Source organism: Lissotriton vulgaris, chromosome 11 (genome assembly GCF_964263255.1).
Source record: "Lissotriton vulgaris chromosome 11, aLisVul1.2, whole genome shotgun sequence".
In the NCBI taxonomy this organism is placed as follows: domain Eukaryota; kingdom Metazoa; phylum Chordata; class Amphibia; order Caudata; family Salamandridae; genus Lissotriton; species Lissotriton vulgaris.
Genome location: NC_141699.1, coordinates 161,906,329 through 161,924,973, shown reverse-complemented (window position 1 = coordinate 161,924,973; position 18,645 = coordinate 161,906,329).

Sequence of the window (18,645 nt, the reverse complement as noted above, 5' to 3'; positions counted from 1 at the left end):
GCATTTGTGGCATTGATGCAATCACATAAGGAGAGGTAGGCGAGGGCCTACTACAGAGCGGTCCTCATAGTAGAACGTGGTCGATGGTAATCACAATGATCAACAAGTGTACGCAACAAGGAACATCGGCATGGCCCAGGGGACTGCTACACCACCTCAAGACACTGCACCCCGGATCCCTCCCCACCATCATCAGACTCCGAGGAAGCGGAGGAAAACAGCTCCGCGCTAGTAGCGTCCGAGTCATCCTCCTCCATCCCCTCGATACACATGGCCCTCCAAGCGAGTAAGTCCTCCTGGAGTTTCCCATCCCTGCGTGTGCTCTGCATATGTGTCTCCTCCGCTAGGGCCCATTCCCTAGCGTCCCGTAACCAACTAGAGATTTCAGGCGCCCTCTGTCCCATCCAAGTAATGGCCACCCGCCTTCGCGCCAGAACCAACAGGAGTTGCAGTAATTTGTAGGACAGACCCTTCTTCCTGGGTTTGGGCACTAGCGCCAGCAGACAGTGAAGCGGTTCCAGTTGGATCGCAAGGTGTGTAATCCGGGTAATATGTGCCACCACCTCCACCCAAAAGTCATGTACTAGGGGGCATTCCCAGGCCAGGTGAAGGAATCCCGCCCGTTCAGCCCTACACCTCGGGCAATTATGGCTCCTGTCTGAGGAGATACGGTGGAGGGAGGCAGGTGTCATATATGTGCGATGGAGGAAATTAAAATGTATCAATTTGAAACGCGCATTACAAGAGACTTTACGAGTCAACATTCCTATCCGCTTCCTCTGGGCTGGATCCAGTTCAATCCCCAGGTCCGTCTCCCAAGCCCTCCAAGCCGGCATCAATGGGGGAGTCGAGTCCCTGCGCATCGCCGAGTAAAGAAGGGAAATCAGTCTCCTACCTCTGCCACAGGACAAGATGATGTCCAGAGTATTAGTGAGCTCAGGCGCCTCTGAGAATTGGGGCCATGTCGTCCTGGCTACATCCCGGAGACATCCATAATGCAGGTACTGGCCCTCACGCAGTCCAAACGAGTCCGCTGCTCTCTCAAATGACACAAACGAGTCGTCCGGATAGAGATCCGCAAGTGTCTCGCAACCGCCCATGCGCCACTCTCGGAAGGACATATTCGCCTCCATCTTGAGTATTGGGGCCAGGATCCAAAGGGAGAGCTCCCTATGGAATGGCGCACGTCGCAAAACGCGTTCAACGAAATGCTGCCAAATGCGGGCCGTATGCCTGACGACATAGGGCAGAGCGTCGTCGGCGCCCCGACCCTGCATTAGTGCTTCCTGTAGCACCCTGTCCGAAGCCACTCCCGCCAACATTGCCAACTCCCAGTTCTCAGTGTCAGCAAACCATCTGGCCGCCGGGAGAAGTTGTGCAGCATAGTAATATAAATCAAATCTCGGGGCCTCAAGGCCTCCCGCATCCCAACATTGCGTCACTGTACGCAACGCAACTCTGCTGCGACCACCCGCCCAGAGAAGAGATGTAAGGAGCGAATTCAGTGTGCGGAACACCCGGGGGGGCAACGGGCATAGGGTATTCTGCAGCACATATAGAACTCTAGGGAGCATCACCATTTTGGCAACTGCTAGACGGCCCATAAGGGAGAGAGGGAGCGTATTCCAGAATACAACGGACTTGCGGAGGGCCACAAGGATCCTGTCCATGTTATGGGTTAAGAGAGCCTCATCAGAAGCGGCCACCTGAATACCCAGGTACCGGAACGCCAGACGTTCACATCGGAGGCCCGCACAGTGAGAATCCGGCGTCGGGACGAGATCATCAGGAGTCAGCGGGAACACCAGGGACTTATTAACATTTATGCGCAGTCCCGAGGCCGCACCAAAGCGGTCCAAGAGGTGCAACAGAGCGGGGAGGGCCTCCAGCGGAGAGGTCAGGTAGAAAAGCGCGTCATCGGCGTAAAGGGAGATGATATTTGTAGTGTCTCCCACCACAATACCCCATTCCTGTAACTCCTTACGGGCCGATATGGCCAGGGGCTCAATTGCGAGGGCAAATAAAAGGGGGGACAATGGGCAGCCCTGTCTGGTACCCCTCCCCAACGTCCACTCATCAGAGCGGGCCGAACCCAGACGCACCCTGGCCCGGGGCGTCCTATATAATATCCGTATCCACTCTCGAAAGCCAGGACCAAATCCCATCTTAAGAAGTACATGCATCAGGTATCCCCAATGCACTGTATCAAAGGCTTTGGCCAGGTCAACGGAGACCAGCACATGGGGAGTGTCTCGCCCCCGGACCTCGTGCAATACGTGGTTCAGGCGGCGTAGGTTCATCGCCGTATTGCGACCAGGAACAAAGCCACATTGGTCCGGATGGACGAGCTGAGCTACGTGCGGGGCAAGGCGATTGGCCAACAGTTTGGTTAGGATTTTCGCGTCTGAGTTAATCAAAGTGATAGGACGATACGAGGCGGGGTCTGTACTGTCACCGCCCGGTTTCAGGATCATACAAACCTCACCCTGATTCAAGGTGGGTGGGAGGTCACCTGTGCGTAAGGCTTAATGGTAAACCTGCAAAAGGAGGGGGGCCAGGGTGTGCCCGAACGTATGATAAAACTCTGCAGGGAATCCATCCCCGCCAGGGGTTTTGGCTCGTGGGAGGGCGGCAATCGCCGCAGAGATTTCACCGAGCGTCAGTTTGACATCAAGGTCTTTTGCCGCTGCCTCTGGGAGGGTCGGCAAGCCAATGTTTTCGAGGTATGGGTGGTAGACCTCCTCAGATATAGACTGGTCAGACTCATACACAGCCCGCAGGTGGTCCCGCAGAACCGTGAGTACAGCAGCTTCCGAGTGGACCATATCGCCATTGGGCGCCCGCAGGGCTACTATACGCTCAGCCGTGAACTCCCGGCGAAGTATCCAGGCCAACAAGCGGCCAGATTTATCCCCCTCTCGATGCAGCCTTTGTCTATATTGGCCCAGCGTAAAGCGATCGAGCCTCGTGAGAATATCATGGATCGATCCAAGGGCCAGGCCCTCCACGCGCTGATCCGAGATGTCCGGGTCAGGGCGGGCCTGGACACGCAAGAGCTCCGCCTCCGCAGTCTGTAAGTCTGATAGTAGTTGTTTCCTGACCCCGTACGTCAGGCCCATACACGCACCGCGGACGACCGCTTTTAGTGCCTCCCACTTAGTGGAGCAGGGCAAGTCACTCCCCGCCCAGTTAAGTTCCAGATAATCGGAGAGGGACGTTGCCACATGATCCCGGGCCACCTGATCTTGGAGCAGATCAGTTGGCAGTCTCCACGAGCGGGGACGTTCCGTCCGGTCAGGCCATTGCGCCAGGCACGTGACCGGAGCATGATCCGACAGGTATCGAGCCTGGTGTGTGACCGTCAACGTGAGAGAGGAGGGGAGATTGGCCGCCAACACTCTATCTAGTCTACTGTGAGTGCCATTGGTCGGGGAGTAACAAGTGTAAAGCTTCTGTGTGGGGTGACACGCGCGCCAGACATCGATCGCCCCTATATTATGCATCACATCCCGCAAACACGCCGTCATACGGGGCTTAGTTCCCGCTCGGGGTGGATTACGGTCCAGTTCATGATGTAGCACACAGTTAAAGTCCCCGCACCAAAGGAGGGGCGCGTCTAGGCTAGGAGCCACTAGATCCTGCATACGGGAGAAAAATGCCGGATCATCAATGTTCGGCGCGTACGTATTAAAGACCAGAAGGACCTTATCATCCAATCTGAGTTTCGCCAATATGTACCTGCCTTCCACATCCGCATCAATATATTGGACAGCGCATGGAACCCCAGGGGCCACCCAGATTAGGACCCCCCTAGCGTATGTAGAGTAGGAGGAGTGAAATAGCTGGCCTCTCCATTTCTTGGCTAGGCGCTGCGCACCATCATCATCCAAGTGGGTCTCCTGTAAACAAGCAACTGAAATCCCATGGCGTTTTAGGAAGGTGAGGACCCTGTGTCTCTTAGTGCACGTACCCAGGCCACGCACATTCCACGTCAAGAATTTAAACCCCATGACCACCATTCATGCCCAGCCGGGCAACAGTTTACACACAGCCTAGGCTGTCGCCAGTAGGCCCTCGCCACAAAGAAGTTCAAAAATGCATCGCACAAAGCAAGCGTCCCGCTAAGCAGAAGCAACATGCGCCAAATGCCAGTGTCATCAGTGTCACACCCCAAATCCCGCCCCCCAACAACCCCAACATACGAAATATTGACTGGAACCCCAGAAACCCCACCACCCACGAGCAATAGGATAGCAACAACCAGAAACGCCACCCCGCCCTTCCCCCGCCAGTGCCAGGACGTGCACAGCCACCCCATTCAACACTCTCCACTCACACACACACACAACAAAACAACCCAAACCACCCCCCCTCCCAGCTCCCCGAAAGACCCAAAGAATCCGGTATACGAACCCGGACACCTCTCCCCCCCTAAGTCAGCAACGCGGGAGGAGCAGCTCACACTCACAACCCCCCTCACTCGGTGCACATGCAACCCAGTCGCCAAATGCAAGGTATCGATCAGTGAACAATCACCCACTACATCCACTCTGAACGAGCAGAGATTTAAAGAGCTACTGGGCAATAAGGAACCATACAATAACAGCAATCGCACAGCAGAGTCAGTGTAGGCAGGGCCAGGATCATTCCAAGTCTAGGGTCTGCAAGGCAGTTTCCGGGACCACTGGGGCCGCAGACTCCACGTTCACCGGCGTCACCTGCAGGGTATCCGGGACCAAAATGTCATCAGGTGCAGCCGCACCGTGTAACCGTGACTCAGTCCTGTCAGGCGAGGCTTCCATCAGTATGGCCCCGTCCGGACCCACCGTGGGTCGAGTCTCAGGAGGACCACGAGATCCAGAACGGCGATTCCTCCTGCCACGCCGTCGTCTCTGCGGCCTGGTCCCCCACACTTCACGCGATCCTCCTCTCTCACCCGGGGGCAGATCATCCCCTCTGATCTCGAGCCACTCCCATACCTCTGCCGGCGTCTCAAAGAAGTGTGCCCGGCCCTGGGAGAGCACCTTGAGCTTAGCGGGGTATAAGAGCATATACTGCAGCTGCATGTCGCGTAGCTTCTGCTTGACCCCCAAGTAAGATTTTCTTTGCTCCTGCACCTGCTGGGTATAGTCGGGGTAAATGGAGATGCGACTGTTCTCGATCGTGTGGGGCCCCGATTCTCTCGCCGCCTTGAGGATGCAGTCCCGGTCTTTATAGTTTAGGATTTTTGCAATGAGGGCTCTAGGGGCCTCCCCAGGACGCGGAGGGGGCACCAGGGCTCTGTGGGCCCGCTCCACAATAAAGACACTGGACAAACCGTTCGGACAGAGATGCTCACGGATCCAGGTCTCCAGGAATCGTTCAGGGTTCCCTGCCTCCAGTCGCTCCGGGACCCCCAGGACCCGTATGTTACTTCGGCGCGCCCTACCTTCTGCATCCTCGGCGCGTCTCTCCAATGCTCGGGTAGTAGAGGCAAGCTGAGAGAGTGACTTCTGTAGGGACGCTACCTCCCCCTGCAGCTGAGTAATGTTGCCCTCCGCGTCCGAGACTTTATCCGCCACCTTGCGAAGGTCAGTCCTCAAAAGGTTCACGTCCACGGACACTGTCTCAATCTGGCGCTCTAGGGCAGTGTGCGAACCCTGTATAGCCTTAAGAAGTTCCGCCCTGGACGGCTCCGGTGACTCCCCATCCCCATCTCCAACGCCCGTTTGGCGCGTGATCCTCTGCGGTGGCAGACGAGGGGTAGTATACTGTGTGATCGTGTTGGGTTGGGTAGCCTTAGGGCCACGGCCAGTCCGGCCTGTCATATCTGCAGCCCCAGGGATCAATGTTCTCAGCGGGGCCCTCCCTGAAGCCACCCAAGCAGGGTAGAGTGCGCACCACCACAGCGCCGAAGTGAAAATGGGTAAGCAGTGCACGGGTCCACAAGACCAAGATCGCAGTAGGCAACGCAGGTCACAGTTCAGATGCCACCAGAGCGCAGTATCACGGGTTCACCTCTACCAGCGAGCAGGGCAGAGCGGGGCACAGACAGACTCTTCTACCGGCCGCCACCGATCCCAAGGAGGCCGCCCAAAACCAAGTCCAAAATGGCGGACAGCCGGGGGAGGGGCGCCGTACGTCCACGGGTCCAACAGCCTCTCCGTGAGCCCCCCCGGCGTCCCACAAGTGTCAGGGATCCCGATCTGCCTCAGGGCACAGGATACTAGCCAGCGGGAGGGGGCACAGGAGTGGCAGATCCAGAGTGGTCGGGCCCTGAGAGAATCACAGCAGACCAGGGCCCCCACACGCACCTCCGCGCCACAAGGGGGGGCCAGGGCAGATTGGTTCCACAGCCCCCACTCCCAGATGAAGGCGCTCCGTCCTCCGGTCGTGCAGCGCTAGCAATCAGGGAGGGGCGGGCCCTCCGCACTTCAGCCCAGCGGGGCCGCGTAAGATGGCCGACACCTCTGTCCCTCTCCCCTCCTCACCGCATTACAGTAGGGCCGCAGTCCTCCGGCACCGCCGTCTCCCGGTCCCGGGTCAGGATCTCACAGCAGTCAGCTGGCGGGCATCAGGTTACGGACGCAGGCTGGGGTCGCTGCTCACATCTGTCGCTGTCCGGCCCAGCGAGTAGGCCAAAGCCGCGGTGCCGCGTGAAGGAGCACGCCGGCGCCGCCTTCAGGAGCAGCCAGGCCGCAGATCGCGGCGGATTGCCGACCACGGGTCCGGTCCCTCAGGCACAGGAGTTCGGCGGGACTTCCACTGCCTCTCCGACACGCTTTCCCGGAAACGAGAGGGTCCGGGCAGGAGAAATAGCAGGATTTAGACGGTCTTCGGGACGGAGCTGGTGGAGCTCACGTCCTGTCGGCCATGCTGCTTGGCCACGCCCCCGATAATATATACCATTAAGTTGTATTATCATATGCTCTCAATGGCACTTCGAAATGCATGTATCAGAGCAGTGTCCCTTTATATATTTATTTGTATAGCCCTGTATGGGCAAATTATTCCTGTTTAAATACATTTACTAGACAGTCAAATCACACACTGGACTACAGGATAATATACATCTGCTATATCTTGCTATTCTCGCCCCCTACTACAGTTCTCTCCAGGCTACTTTCCCACATGATCCCATGTCGAATTTAGAGGTGTACCACATTTCCTCATCATTATTAAGCCCCCATGGGGCCATAGTTTTTAGTTCGATGATGTACTTTGACTCCAACACTCGGAGTGCCTTGACCCTGTCTCCTCCTCGTTCTGAACGATCTATTTGATCTATACAATAGAAACTCATTAGGTCCCTATTACCCCGGTGCAGCTCTGAAAGTGGCGTGCCACCGGATAGGATCTATCGTTTTTCGTGATGGCACGCATGTGCTCAAGATTTCTCAATTTCGTAGGGGTGTTCGTACTCCCTATGTATCTTTTCTTACAGGGACACTCTAGGCAATAGATGGTGAACTCCGAGTTACAATTTAGAAGTTTTTTGATCTCTCTGTTGGGTTTTCCCTCATTAGTTCTCCCTGGGTAGTCAGTAACTTTTTTGCTGTTCTTACAAGCCTTACAACGTAGGCAAGGGAAAAATCCCTTAGCTTTGGACAGTTTTGTCAGCTGTGTTTTGGAGGAGAAATGACTGTGGACTAGGTGGTCTGCTAGTGACTGGCAGCGTCGGTACGTAATTAATGGTCTTACAGGGAGGTGTTTTTTCAGCACATTGCATATATATATATAGACGACCTGCCGCTGATATATCAATGCCTGCAACAACTATCTTACAATGTGAACATAACTATTGCATTATCACAGGATCTGGGATTTGTCATCAACCAAGAGAAATCCGACCTGATTCAGCCAGGGTAATTCCTGGGATTTTTCATAGATCCAGTGATGGCCAACCTGAGTTTTCAGGAGAAGAAAATGGCGGTGCTAAAAAAGGAACCAAGGATTATCATTCTGAGAGACATTATGTCTCTCAGACAACTGACCAGAATAGTAAGTCTACTGTCCTCGTCTAATCAGGCCATTCTTTGTGTCCTCTACATTACAGGGCCATTCAGAAATTGAAGGCGAGTTACCTCATCTATGAAATGAAATAGTCAGAATTCATACAAATACCTATAATAGCCAGAACGGAGATCCAGAGGTGGCTGGATGCGAGGAGGCATGGAACAGAACAGCTGTCTTCTCAGCTCTTCTGGATATCAAGTCCCTCACAAAAGAACAAGGGGGCATATTAGCAAGAACCTCGTTAAACTTATCGCTGTTTTAGCGGCAGGAAACTGTAGCTAAAACGGCGATAATGGGCTTGCTAATATGTGTTATAGATTTCCAATAGAAGTCCAGGTTAGATGTCCTGCACATCTAGCCTGGGCTTCTATTGGAATTCAATAACGCATATTAGCAAGCCCATTATCGCCGTTTTAGCTACAGTTTCCTGACGCTATAACAGCGATAAGTTTAACGAGGTTCTTGCTAATATGCCCCATGGTTTCTTGCTGAATGCTCATGAAAATGGACAATGTGTCAGCAATGAGATATAACAATTAACTGGTGGGCACAATATCCAACATCTTGGTGGATCTAGCAAAGGATTTCTGGTATTTCTGCCTGTAAAATTGTTTTTTGTACAGCTGAGTATCTTATGGGCAAATAAAACTAAGTGCCAATTGGAATTTCAGATTCAGCAGGGTCTCCAGTGTTTGTAAACTGAACCGCAAGGTCTTCAAAGCTCAGATGCCCAGATGAGGACTTCGCAAGATTGGCCTCTTTGCATCCAGGTTGAACAGCCAACTTCAGGAATATCTCAGTTTAAGACTGTGCTAAAAGCTCAGTTGGTTGGGAACTCATAATTAAGTATTTCTCCTATTTGCCAGGGTCTCAGCTCAGATGAGAGGACAGACAACTGATCTGATTTTGGTGACTCACATTTGGAGATCACAAACATGGTTCCCCACTCTGCTGGAGGTAACAAGGGAGCTCCCAATAGTGCTTCCAGTTACACTGAATATACTGACAGACTAAAGAGATCACTTCCATCCTCTGGTCCTTAAGGATAATCTCAAGTTGATGGAGTGGAGGATTTCTTGGGACATTGGACTAACTAAAGTATTTCAGGGGTCTTTGCAAAGTTCATCCAACAAGCTTGGGCTGAGAGTAAGGTCAAGAGGTACCAATCAGTCTGCAGGAAATGGTACATTTGGAGAAACATCTAGAGCCATCAGGAGGCGGGCATTGACATGTTCTGAATTTTGAGTCTTGAAAGGGCGGCATCAGGCTTGGCATACAGAACAATAAACACTTTCAGGTCGGCGATCCCTGCAGGACACTGCTGAGTGAACAACAACCATGTAGGTGAACATGAGGGTGTGTAAACTGATTTAAAGAATTCGACTCTCCAAACCTCCAGAGCCTATATATTTGAGTCACTGGGATGTGGATATGGTTCTAAATTGAGATTTTCCTAGCCTTGGTGTCTGAAAGGCTAGATTTTATTAAAAACATGGAGGCAAGTATTATGCTTATTTCTTGCTTTAATTAATACAGCAGCCAAGAAAAACTACAATACCCAGAAACTCTGGGAAAGAACAACATTACATCACAATAAAGTTTCCAATCAGACGTCGAGTACAGCAATAATTATCTTGACTGACAGCAACAAGCCCTCTTTTCTTGCGAGAGTCACTCAAGATCAGATTCAGAAAACAAAATTAAAACCGGAGATAAAATTAGAATCACAGTCATGAAATCCTTAAAGATGTCCATAAGATCAAAAACAGCCACAACAGGAAATGGAGAAGCAGAGAGGGAACTCCACCAGGAATAATCCAGAGAAAATGTTTCAGCTTTGTTAATTGGAAACAGCTGAACCTGCTGAAGGCACTGGAGCTGCAAACAAAAGACCAGGGAGGGTTACTAAAATAGTGGTGGGATAATACTTGTCTCTGTGTCCTTAAACAAAAATCTAGCCTTTCAGACACCAATGCATTGAAAATCTCAATTTTATTACAAGACCAGAGGCTCATATTATGCTTGTTCAAAGCAAAGATGCAACGAGTCAGATGGATGAACAACTAGTTTACAATAAAAAGTTCTGAATGTATTAACGTTTGACCAATCTGTAGGTCTGAGAATATCATGTAAACTTGCCAATGCCCAGAAAGACCTAAAGGCCAAAGCCCGTCTGGTTGAATGGGTGCCAAAGGAAACAGTGGAAATGCCATCCAAGGACATTGCTCATCCAACCCAATGAGACAGTGAAGGGGCAGAAACTGGTCTATGGGGTTTTTCAAATGAAATAATGAGTTGAGATGAGGACCCTCTGAGATCTGCAGTTCGCGAAACGTATGGTTTCAAACAGTCTAACACGCAATTTAGGTTGAGAGGGAAACAACAGATAATGAACTGATGAAAGATTGGTTTCGGTACGTCTGTTAACTTGAAAATAAACTCCCAAGGCAGAATATTGGAAAGAGGATACAGCCAGAGCTCAAACATCTGAAACACGTTTGTTAGACACCAACCAATAAAAGCATTGTCAACTTTGCAGATAATTGTTTGAGAGATAATTCAACATTGTCTGGCTTTGAAATAAACAAACGCAATACCAAATTAACATCCCACATATCATTATATTTGGGTACGGGTAGTTAAGTAAAAACATACTCCCTTCACGACAAAGACGAAAAACCAACAAGTGTTCACCTATAGGTCTTAGGTCCACTCTGACATGCTCTGCAGACATTGCCGATTTGTAAGTGTTAATTATGTTAATTATGCAGTAGGCTTTTCACTGTGAAGCCAAAGAGGCTAAGAAATGAACCACCAAGGTTACATTCTCTGAAAGGGGATCTGAATCCCTGTCCACATACCAGCTACACTAAACCATCCAAGCTGCTTTGTATACCTTAGCTGTTTCCAGTGCCCAGGACTGTTAGATGAACTGGACAGCTTCCTCTGAAATTCCTGGGGTTCTCCAAGAAGGCTCAAAAATCTCCATGCAAAGTTACTCAGTGGGAAATACACTATATAATACATTATGAAACCTCTTTTATTTAATGCACTGCCGAGGTATGTGTGTAATCAGAGAGCCACAGAATTTAATTTGGCTGATGCAGTGGAGAATAGTGATGTATGTGTTTATTGCTAGGCGGTCGCAACGAGTGACAGAAAGCACTGTGAATTTGTAAGTCATTATTTTATACTTGCATTGCACAAGTTATATGATAGACTGCTACAAACTGTGCATACAGTTTTAGGATAAAATGGAGCTTCCAAAATGTAGATTTGAGTAATGTGACGCCATAAGTAATGCATTTTTTTCATAACTGTCCCTGATCTCCTTATCAGGGGTACTATTAAAAGCAAACACTTCACATCCCAGTTGTTAACCACCAAGGCAAAAAAGAAAAAACACATCTTTGCCTTCACAGTGCTTGGAGTGATTCGAGCAATACAAGTCAGAACCCCTCCCAAGCATCCTTTACATTTGCAGATTAACTCCTATCACACATTTGAATTTCAAGCCGACAAGCAGGCACCCTGGAAACAAGGCTTGTTTGAAGGATTGTAATACCTGTCTGAAGGGCCTCTTCGTTTTACAGCAAATTAGACTCAATTTACTACAGCTGAAGTATTTTAACGATCGCGGCTGTCCTTGTCCAAGGGGAAGAGCACATGTTTTGTATACCAGGCAGAAGTTAGGCCTGGAAATGCACGACCCCCTTCCCAGGACTCCACAGCCCTTCTGGGGGGCGCCCCACAGATTGAAGACCTCTGATCTAATCTGAAGTGGCATTGTGGCCAAAAACAACAATGGGTTGGAATACTATCCCGAACGATTGCCAGTGGATAAATTATTTACTAACATTCCTCCCATCACCTTTTGTGTGTTTTATGTAACACTTAAGTGGCCATGGGCATGCTCAGATGTGGGACCTCTGCTTACAGCACCACTGAAATCAAGCTGCACTTGACTGAAGAGGACCAAATAGGCTGAAACTGGTATGTGGTTGCTTTTGCTCTAGTTCAAAGAGGACCTGGTTTGGCAGTTAGGGTTGGATTGTTTGTATTGGAGTAAGACCAAAGCTAATTTGCATATGGCTGGATCTAATATGGGGTAGCATGGTGGGCAAAATAACTGGTTTGGAATGCAACCCTGAGCGACCGCCAGTGATTACATTATTTACGAGAATTCCACCAATCACCTTTTGTGTGTTGGCCTATGAGAATATGGCAGCATAAGTAAGACCAGCAGGGGAGAGGCAACTACGGCTTGCCCTGAAGAAATTTTCAAAGATGGTGTTTTCTCGTTCCACCACCAAGTAGTTACATTGGATTATGTAGGAAACCAGTACAGATGTTTCAAATGTAGGGCCATACTCAGCAAGAGGTGCAATGCTTCCAAAGCAGGTGCAACAGGAGGGCTACTGAAGACATTCTGATTGGATTGATCACCAAAATAGACATTTTAAAAATTCGATTTTTAACATATTACGGAGGCAGTTTCCTTGGTGGTAACTAGGCTTTAAACAGGCATTGTTCATACCTCCAGTTCTGACATAGAATATAACATTTCATATCAAGAGGGAAAGCTTCAGTTCTATTAATGACATGGAGGTGAGGATTATCCTACCCAACAACCTTATAATGAAGTTCTATGTCGGTACACGGAGGGTTCATATTATGCTTCTCTTTTTTTACTGAAGCACATACAGCAGCCAATAAACTTTAAACAGCATAACCCGAAGGACTGCTCCTTCTCTGTATACACCAATCGCAGTTCCCCATATTGCTATAAATGCCCTGAACACAAAAGTCCATCCTCTTTATTTGCTGTTGCAGCATGCGAGATAAGTGATGTTTAGTTATTTCATTTGCATGTGAGTTTATGCATGCAGTATTGATTTATGTTGTTTTACCGATAGCGATCGCGAGTAAGTGTGTAGCCGGGCTGACAGATGCCCGTAATTAAGTGGAGCTTGACAGTCGCGCTTCCCACGCGCTTGAGGAAGTCTGTCTTTTCTGCTTAGTGGGTGGTGCACATGCGCAAGGAGATGCTCGGATCGAGTTGCTGTCGATCGGTCCCTTGTGTGCTGCATTTCGTGGCTGGGGCTCTAAAAACCTCCTCTGTCCCTGAGGACACCCGATGGGGCGAATAAACGAAGTAGGGCATTGCCAGAGGAGAGTTTGGGGTGCCTCCCTCCACATTCAAATTGTTTTGCTGAGTCTGTTTCACGTTGTGCATGTTTGAATTTGAAACAGACTTTAACTTGAGGCCCTAAGCCTGTAAGAGTATTATTAACAGCATACTTGGGCTTACTCTCCCGATGAACCTCTTCCACCACTCCAGTATAGTGCAGGATTGCGTAAGATGAGGAGGAGGGGGATGAATATACTTAATTGGTAGAGTATGAAGAAGTGCCTCATGAGCACCAAAGGGAGGAGCAGTTAGTTGAGGCCCTGGATTCCCATTTCAAGATTTAGTGAATCGGGTATTGATAAAGACGTTACAGCCTTTCACCCAACCAATCAAGAACTATGGCAGGCGAGCCCTTGGAGGTCTTGTGGGGGTATTCTCAATGAAAGAACTGAAGTTGGGTAAGAAGAGTTCGGCCAGGGAGCCACCGTCTATGCATTCATCTGCGGAGCTCCTATCACAGATGGCGTCATTGGTCCTACAGGACCATGGATAGGGAAGATCTTTTGGCGTTCTAGGTTTTTCCACCCCAGGGGTGACGGAGATTTACTTACATACTTCCTCTGACACGTCCGAGTCTGATGATGCGGAAAAAAGGTACGACCAGTGAAAATACGTTTGTGTAAGATGCACCATGTGGATCCTGAGGTTCCAAATAACAAGAACCTTTTGTTTGACCCTAAAAACATAGTGCATCCTCGGTGAACAGAATGGGTAACTTGTGCAGCGGTCGCACACTATGTGCAAGATAACATACAACAAGGTTTTGAACGGGAGGTGTGCAGCACTTCGAAATCCGAGTGTCCACGACCCACACTCCTGGGCAAGGTGACCGAAACATGAGAGTTAGACCACAATATGGCCACGTTCTTAAAAAAGTTTGCAAAATACCCAAAGAAGGGACTTGACAGGGCTTGGAGGGGATGCCAAGATAAACCGTTGGATGTGTCGTGGCCTCTCACAAAAATTCTTGACCCGTCTGAGGTACTTGAGTGGACACAAAGAGCCCTTTATTTCTTAGGGATCTCCAATTGTGCCTTGTCGATGGAACACAGGAAATCTTTCTTAATGAGGACTGACACCCAATTGGCGGAATTAGCATCCACAGAAGCAGGTTCCCTAGCCAATGGGCTTCTATTTGGCGAGAAATTTGTTGAAGATAGGAAAATATGTTTTGACGTTCTCTGCCCTAGACAAAGAGGATTCTACCAGGCCTCAAGAGGATATGTGGCCATGTGACGCGGAGAAGCCTCCCGATCCAATTTCTATCCCACTAGAAATAGAGAGGGCAGAGGTCAGCAACGCCAGGTAGGATACAAAGGAGGAGATATCTCTGGTGATACATCCTACACAGGTAAACATTTTCCCTTCGGTGGAGGTATCAGTAGGAGGAAGGATAAGTTTGTTTAAACACAAGTGGGCCCTAATTACTCAGGATCCATGGGTTCTGCAGACAGTCCAGGGATACCACTTGGAGTTCTACTCAACTCCATCCTAGAGTCAGATACTACATCCTCTCCATTTTTCCCAGACAGAAAGCAGTTTCATAGATGAGGAGGTATCATCTCTGATATGCAAAAGGGCTATTAAAGAGACTAGTCCACACCCGCAGGGGTTTGTCAGTACTATTTTTCTGGTCCCAAAGAAGGATCAAGGTTTCCGATTGGTGTTAAACCTCACGGAATTCAACTCTTGGATTGTGTCTCGCCACTTCAAGATGGAGGGCATACATCTATTGAGGGATGTGTTACTGGAGGGAGACTAGATGACGCATCTCAAAGACTCTTATTTAACAGTTCCCATTAGCCCATCTCATCGGAGGTTCCTACAATTTCAATGGCGCCAGAGTTGGTTCGAGTTTGTCGCCATGCCTTTCAGCCTTTCCTCAGCTCCTTGGTGTTTAACAAAGCTGCTCAGACCAGTGGTACAATACCTTTGAGAAAGGGGATTTTGTCTAATAATTTACCTAGACGACATACCGGTTATGGCACAAACCACAGATTTGGTCTTGCTTCATCTGTCTTGGACAATCCAGCTCCTTTAGGATCTGGGGTTTGTTATTAATAGAGTAATGTCAGTGGTAGTCCCTTCCCAACAGATGGACTTCTTGGGATTTCAGGTGGACTCCGTTTTGACTCAACTCTTACTTCCTCTGAAGAAGAGAGTGGCGATCAAGAAAGAGTTGAGGAGAGCACTTGCCTCTCAGACCATATCCTTGCGGATATGGGCCAGGTTGGTAGGTCTTCTAGTGCCATACATACAAGCAGTATTACCGGGCCCTCTTCATTATCGTGCCCGGCAACGACTGAAGATATTACATCTTCGTTGAGGTCCATCTTACAAGGAACAGATTGTGTTAACTACGAAAGCCAGGATGGAAATGTCCTGGTGGCTGAATCATATGGATGTGTGGAACTGCAAATAAATCTTTGTGGCGATTTTGGAGACAATAATAGAGTCAGATGCCACTCGTTGGGGCTGGGGAGTCTGGTGTGGTCCAGTGGAGACAGGGGGCAGATGGTCCCCAGAGGAACTCCAGCTTCATATAAATTGTCTCGAACTCCTAGCGGGGTCATTTGCAATCAACAATCTCTCACCGAATTAGACGAGTTGTTGCATCCTGTTAAGGATGGACAATGTTTCAGCGCTGAGATACATCAGTCAGTTGAGAGGAATGAGATCTTGTCTTCTGGCAGAGATAGCCTAGGATTTTTGACACTATTTTTTTAATTTATTTTTTAGAGTTTTATATAGCGCAAAGTAGAGCCGAGGCATCAGGTATCAGAGCGCTTTATATGAGCACCACTTTCGTTACAGATGAGCACATTCACTGTTTTTGTTAGGCACAGGGAGATTAAGTGATTTGGCCAGAATCACAGGAATTTGAGCATCGTTGCAGAGACTCGAACCCGGTTCCCCAGCTTCAAGTTCGAATGCTCTAGCAGTACGACTACATCCTCTCCCCATATTGCCTGCAATACCACATTTCAGTAATGGCAGAATACATTCCGGGACATTCCAATGTGGTGGCAGATTAGAATTCATGCTTCCTGATGAATACCAGCGACTGGAGAGTGCACCCCAGGGTTTTTCATCAGCTGAATTTGAAATATAAGGCACATGCACAATGGATCCATTTGCATCCCGACTGAACGCTCAGTTACCCATCTTCTAAAGTTGGAGGCCGGATCCACAAGCTCTAAATTCAGATGCATTTCTCCAGTCCTGGGCGACGGGTCGGCTTAATGCCTTTCCCCCTTTCCCCCTTTCGCCGAGATTCAAACAGTATTGGAGTTTCTTCAATTTTTCTTTCTTTTAATGATACATTGAAACAATTTTCCTTGTATTTCAAGTTGTTTTTATTAATTCTTCATATTCACAATTAAAGCTTTATTCTTGATTCTTAAATTCCATCATTTATGGATTTCTTCATTAGCTATATTTCATAAACCCAATGCATTTCGGGTCGGAATGTTGACCCTTCATCAGGGGTCTGTAAGGAAAGTACAGGAAACTAGGTGAGCTAGTCTTAACTAAATGGTAAATAATGTACATGATCTAAAAAACATTTTCACTTGAATGAACATTGCACATTTGATTACATTCGAATTGTGATATTCAGTTACTGTGTTACGTAGGTACATATGGATAGTTTACTGGCTCATGACTATGTCAATTGATTACTAAAAATAGTCATGAATTTAGTTAAAAAGTTAGGTGCATGGTAACTGGCGTAGTGTTACACTGGAATAAACATGGTGTCATCCGATTATATTTCAATCCCGAAATTCTATTACAGTGTTATGTGTTCTCGTCTTGATGGTTAACGGGCTCGTGACTATATCTTTCGATCGCTAATAAACTAGTTACGTGGTATCTGGCGTGGAGTACCTCCTTTGGAGTGCTTACATCGCAATCCACGAGGGCTTATGTAGCTAAATACACTCATTCACCGCACATTACATTCTTTGTCTCAGGGACATGTTGTATACAAAATGCAATTGTCTTTAGCTGTTTATTCATTTCTGCATGCTTTTTTATAATGTTTTAATCAAGACTCAAAATATAAACTAGACTTTTTTCCTTTGTCTGTACTTGTTTAAAAGTATAACAAACACGTTTTTGATGTATTTGTTTTTTTCTTTATTTATGCATACACTTATGTAACTGTATATATCGGGACACAATAATGGCATACATTGTACTTTGCCCTATGTCTCCCCCTGTAAAGCGCTCTGATGCCCGCAAGGGTCATGTTTGCGCTATATAAAACCTTCCAAATAAAAAAAATAAAAAAAGAGTTATTTTCGTTGAGTTCTGGTTCAGGTCGATGGAGTGGATCGACGGAGTTCTGGTTTGATGGTTCAAGTTTATGGACTGTGATTAATGGTTTGCAAAGAAAGAGGACAGACTTTTGTGCCACAGGAATTTATACACATATGGGGAATTGTGATTGGTGTATAGAGGGAAGGGGAAGTCCTTCCGGGTTATGCGGTTTAAAGTTTATTGGCTGCTGTATTTGCTTCAGTAAAGAAAGAGAAGCATAATCCTTGCCTCCGTGCCCTTAATAAAATTGAAAATTCTTGATGCGTCAACTGTAAAAAAAGAATATTCTCCCTTCCTGTGAATGATGTAATTAAGAGTACGTTTTTTCACAGTAAAGGATATTGACGTAACTAAATTTGTATCATTATACTTGATGAAACTATTATTCATGAGTTCACATGATGTTTTTATTTTTTATTTTTTAAACATTTGTTTATTGACATTTAAGAAAAGCAGAAAGACATCAATTACTATAATAGCTCTGCTAGGTTTCAGAAAACAGATCATAAATAAGTGCATCACAGTTATAGCTTAGCATGTAAACAATGTACAAACACAGAATTGTGGGGGAAAGGCACAGTAGAGCGGAAAGACATATAACCCAGTTGCACAATAGTAAGATGCTCTCTCGCACATTCCTGGTACATAAGTGCTAGGGATCTCCAACCTTTTCTGTAATAAGAGCTACTTATGTTCAATAAAAGCCACTCAGATCTACTTGTATATTAGTTCTACACTAGTGACCATATCAGATAAGATTACATTAGAGGCCACTATATGCAAGATACGAGCAGTTATCAACTCATAAGGCATGGTTGCATGCAGTAATGGAAAAAAGGCTTTTTCAATGTGGAATGCCTCTACATGGGTAATGCAAAGCAGCCATAGCTGCAATGCTCTGGCACCAAGGTAATAGATCTCCCGATTGTCATGAGTTATCACTCAAATATCAGCTTTAAATGTATTTTTAAATTCAACAACTTCTCACCAAACATATTGTTATCAGGTCTGAAAATACATACATTCTTATCTCAAATACATGCTTTTGAATTATTGTATACATACATTAGTATAATAAAACAAAAGGTTTGAATTCTATGTCAGGAGAGGCGGATCCGATTATGCTTTCTTATTTC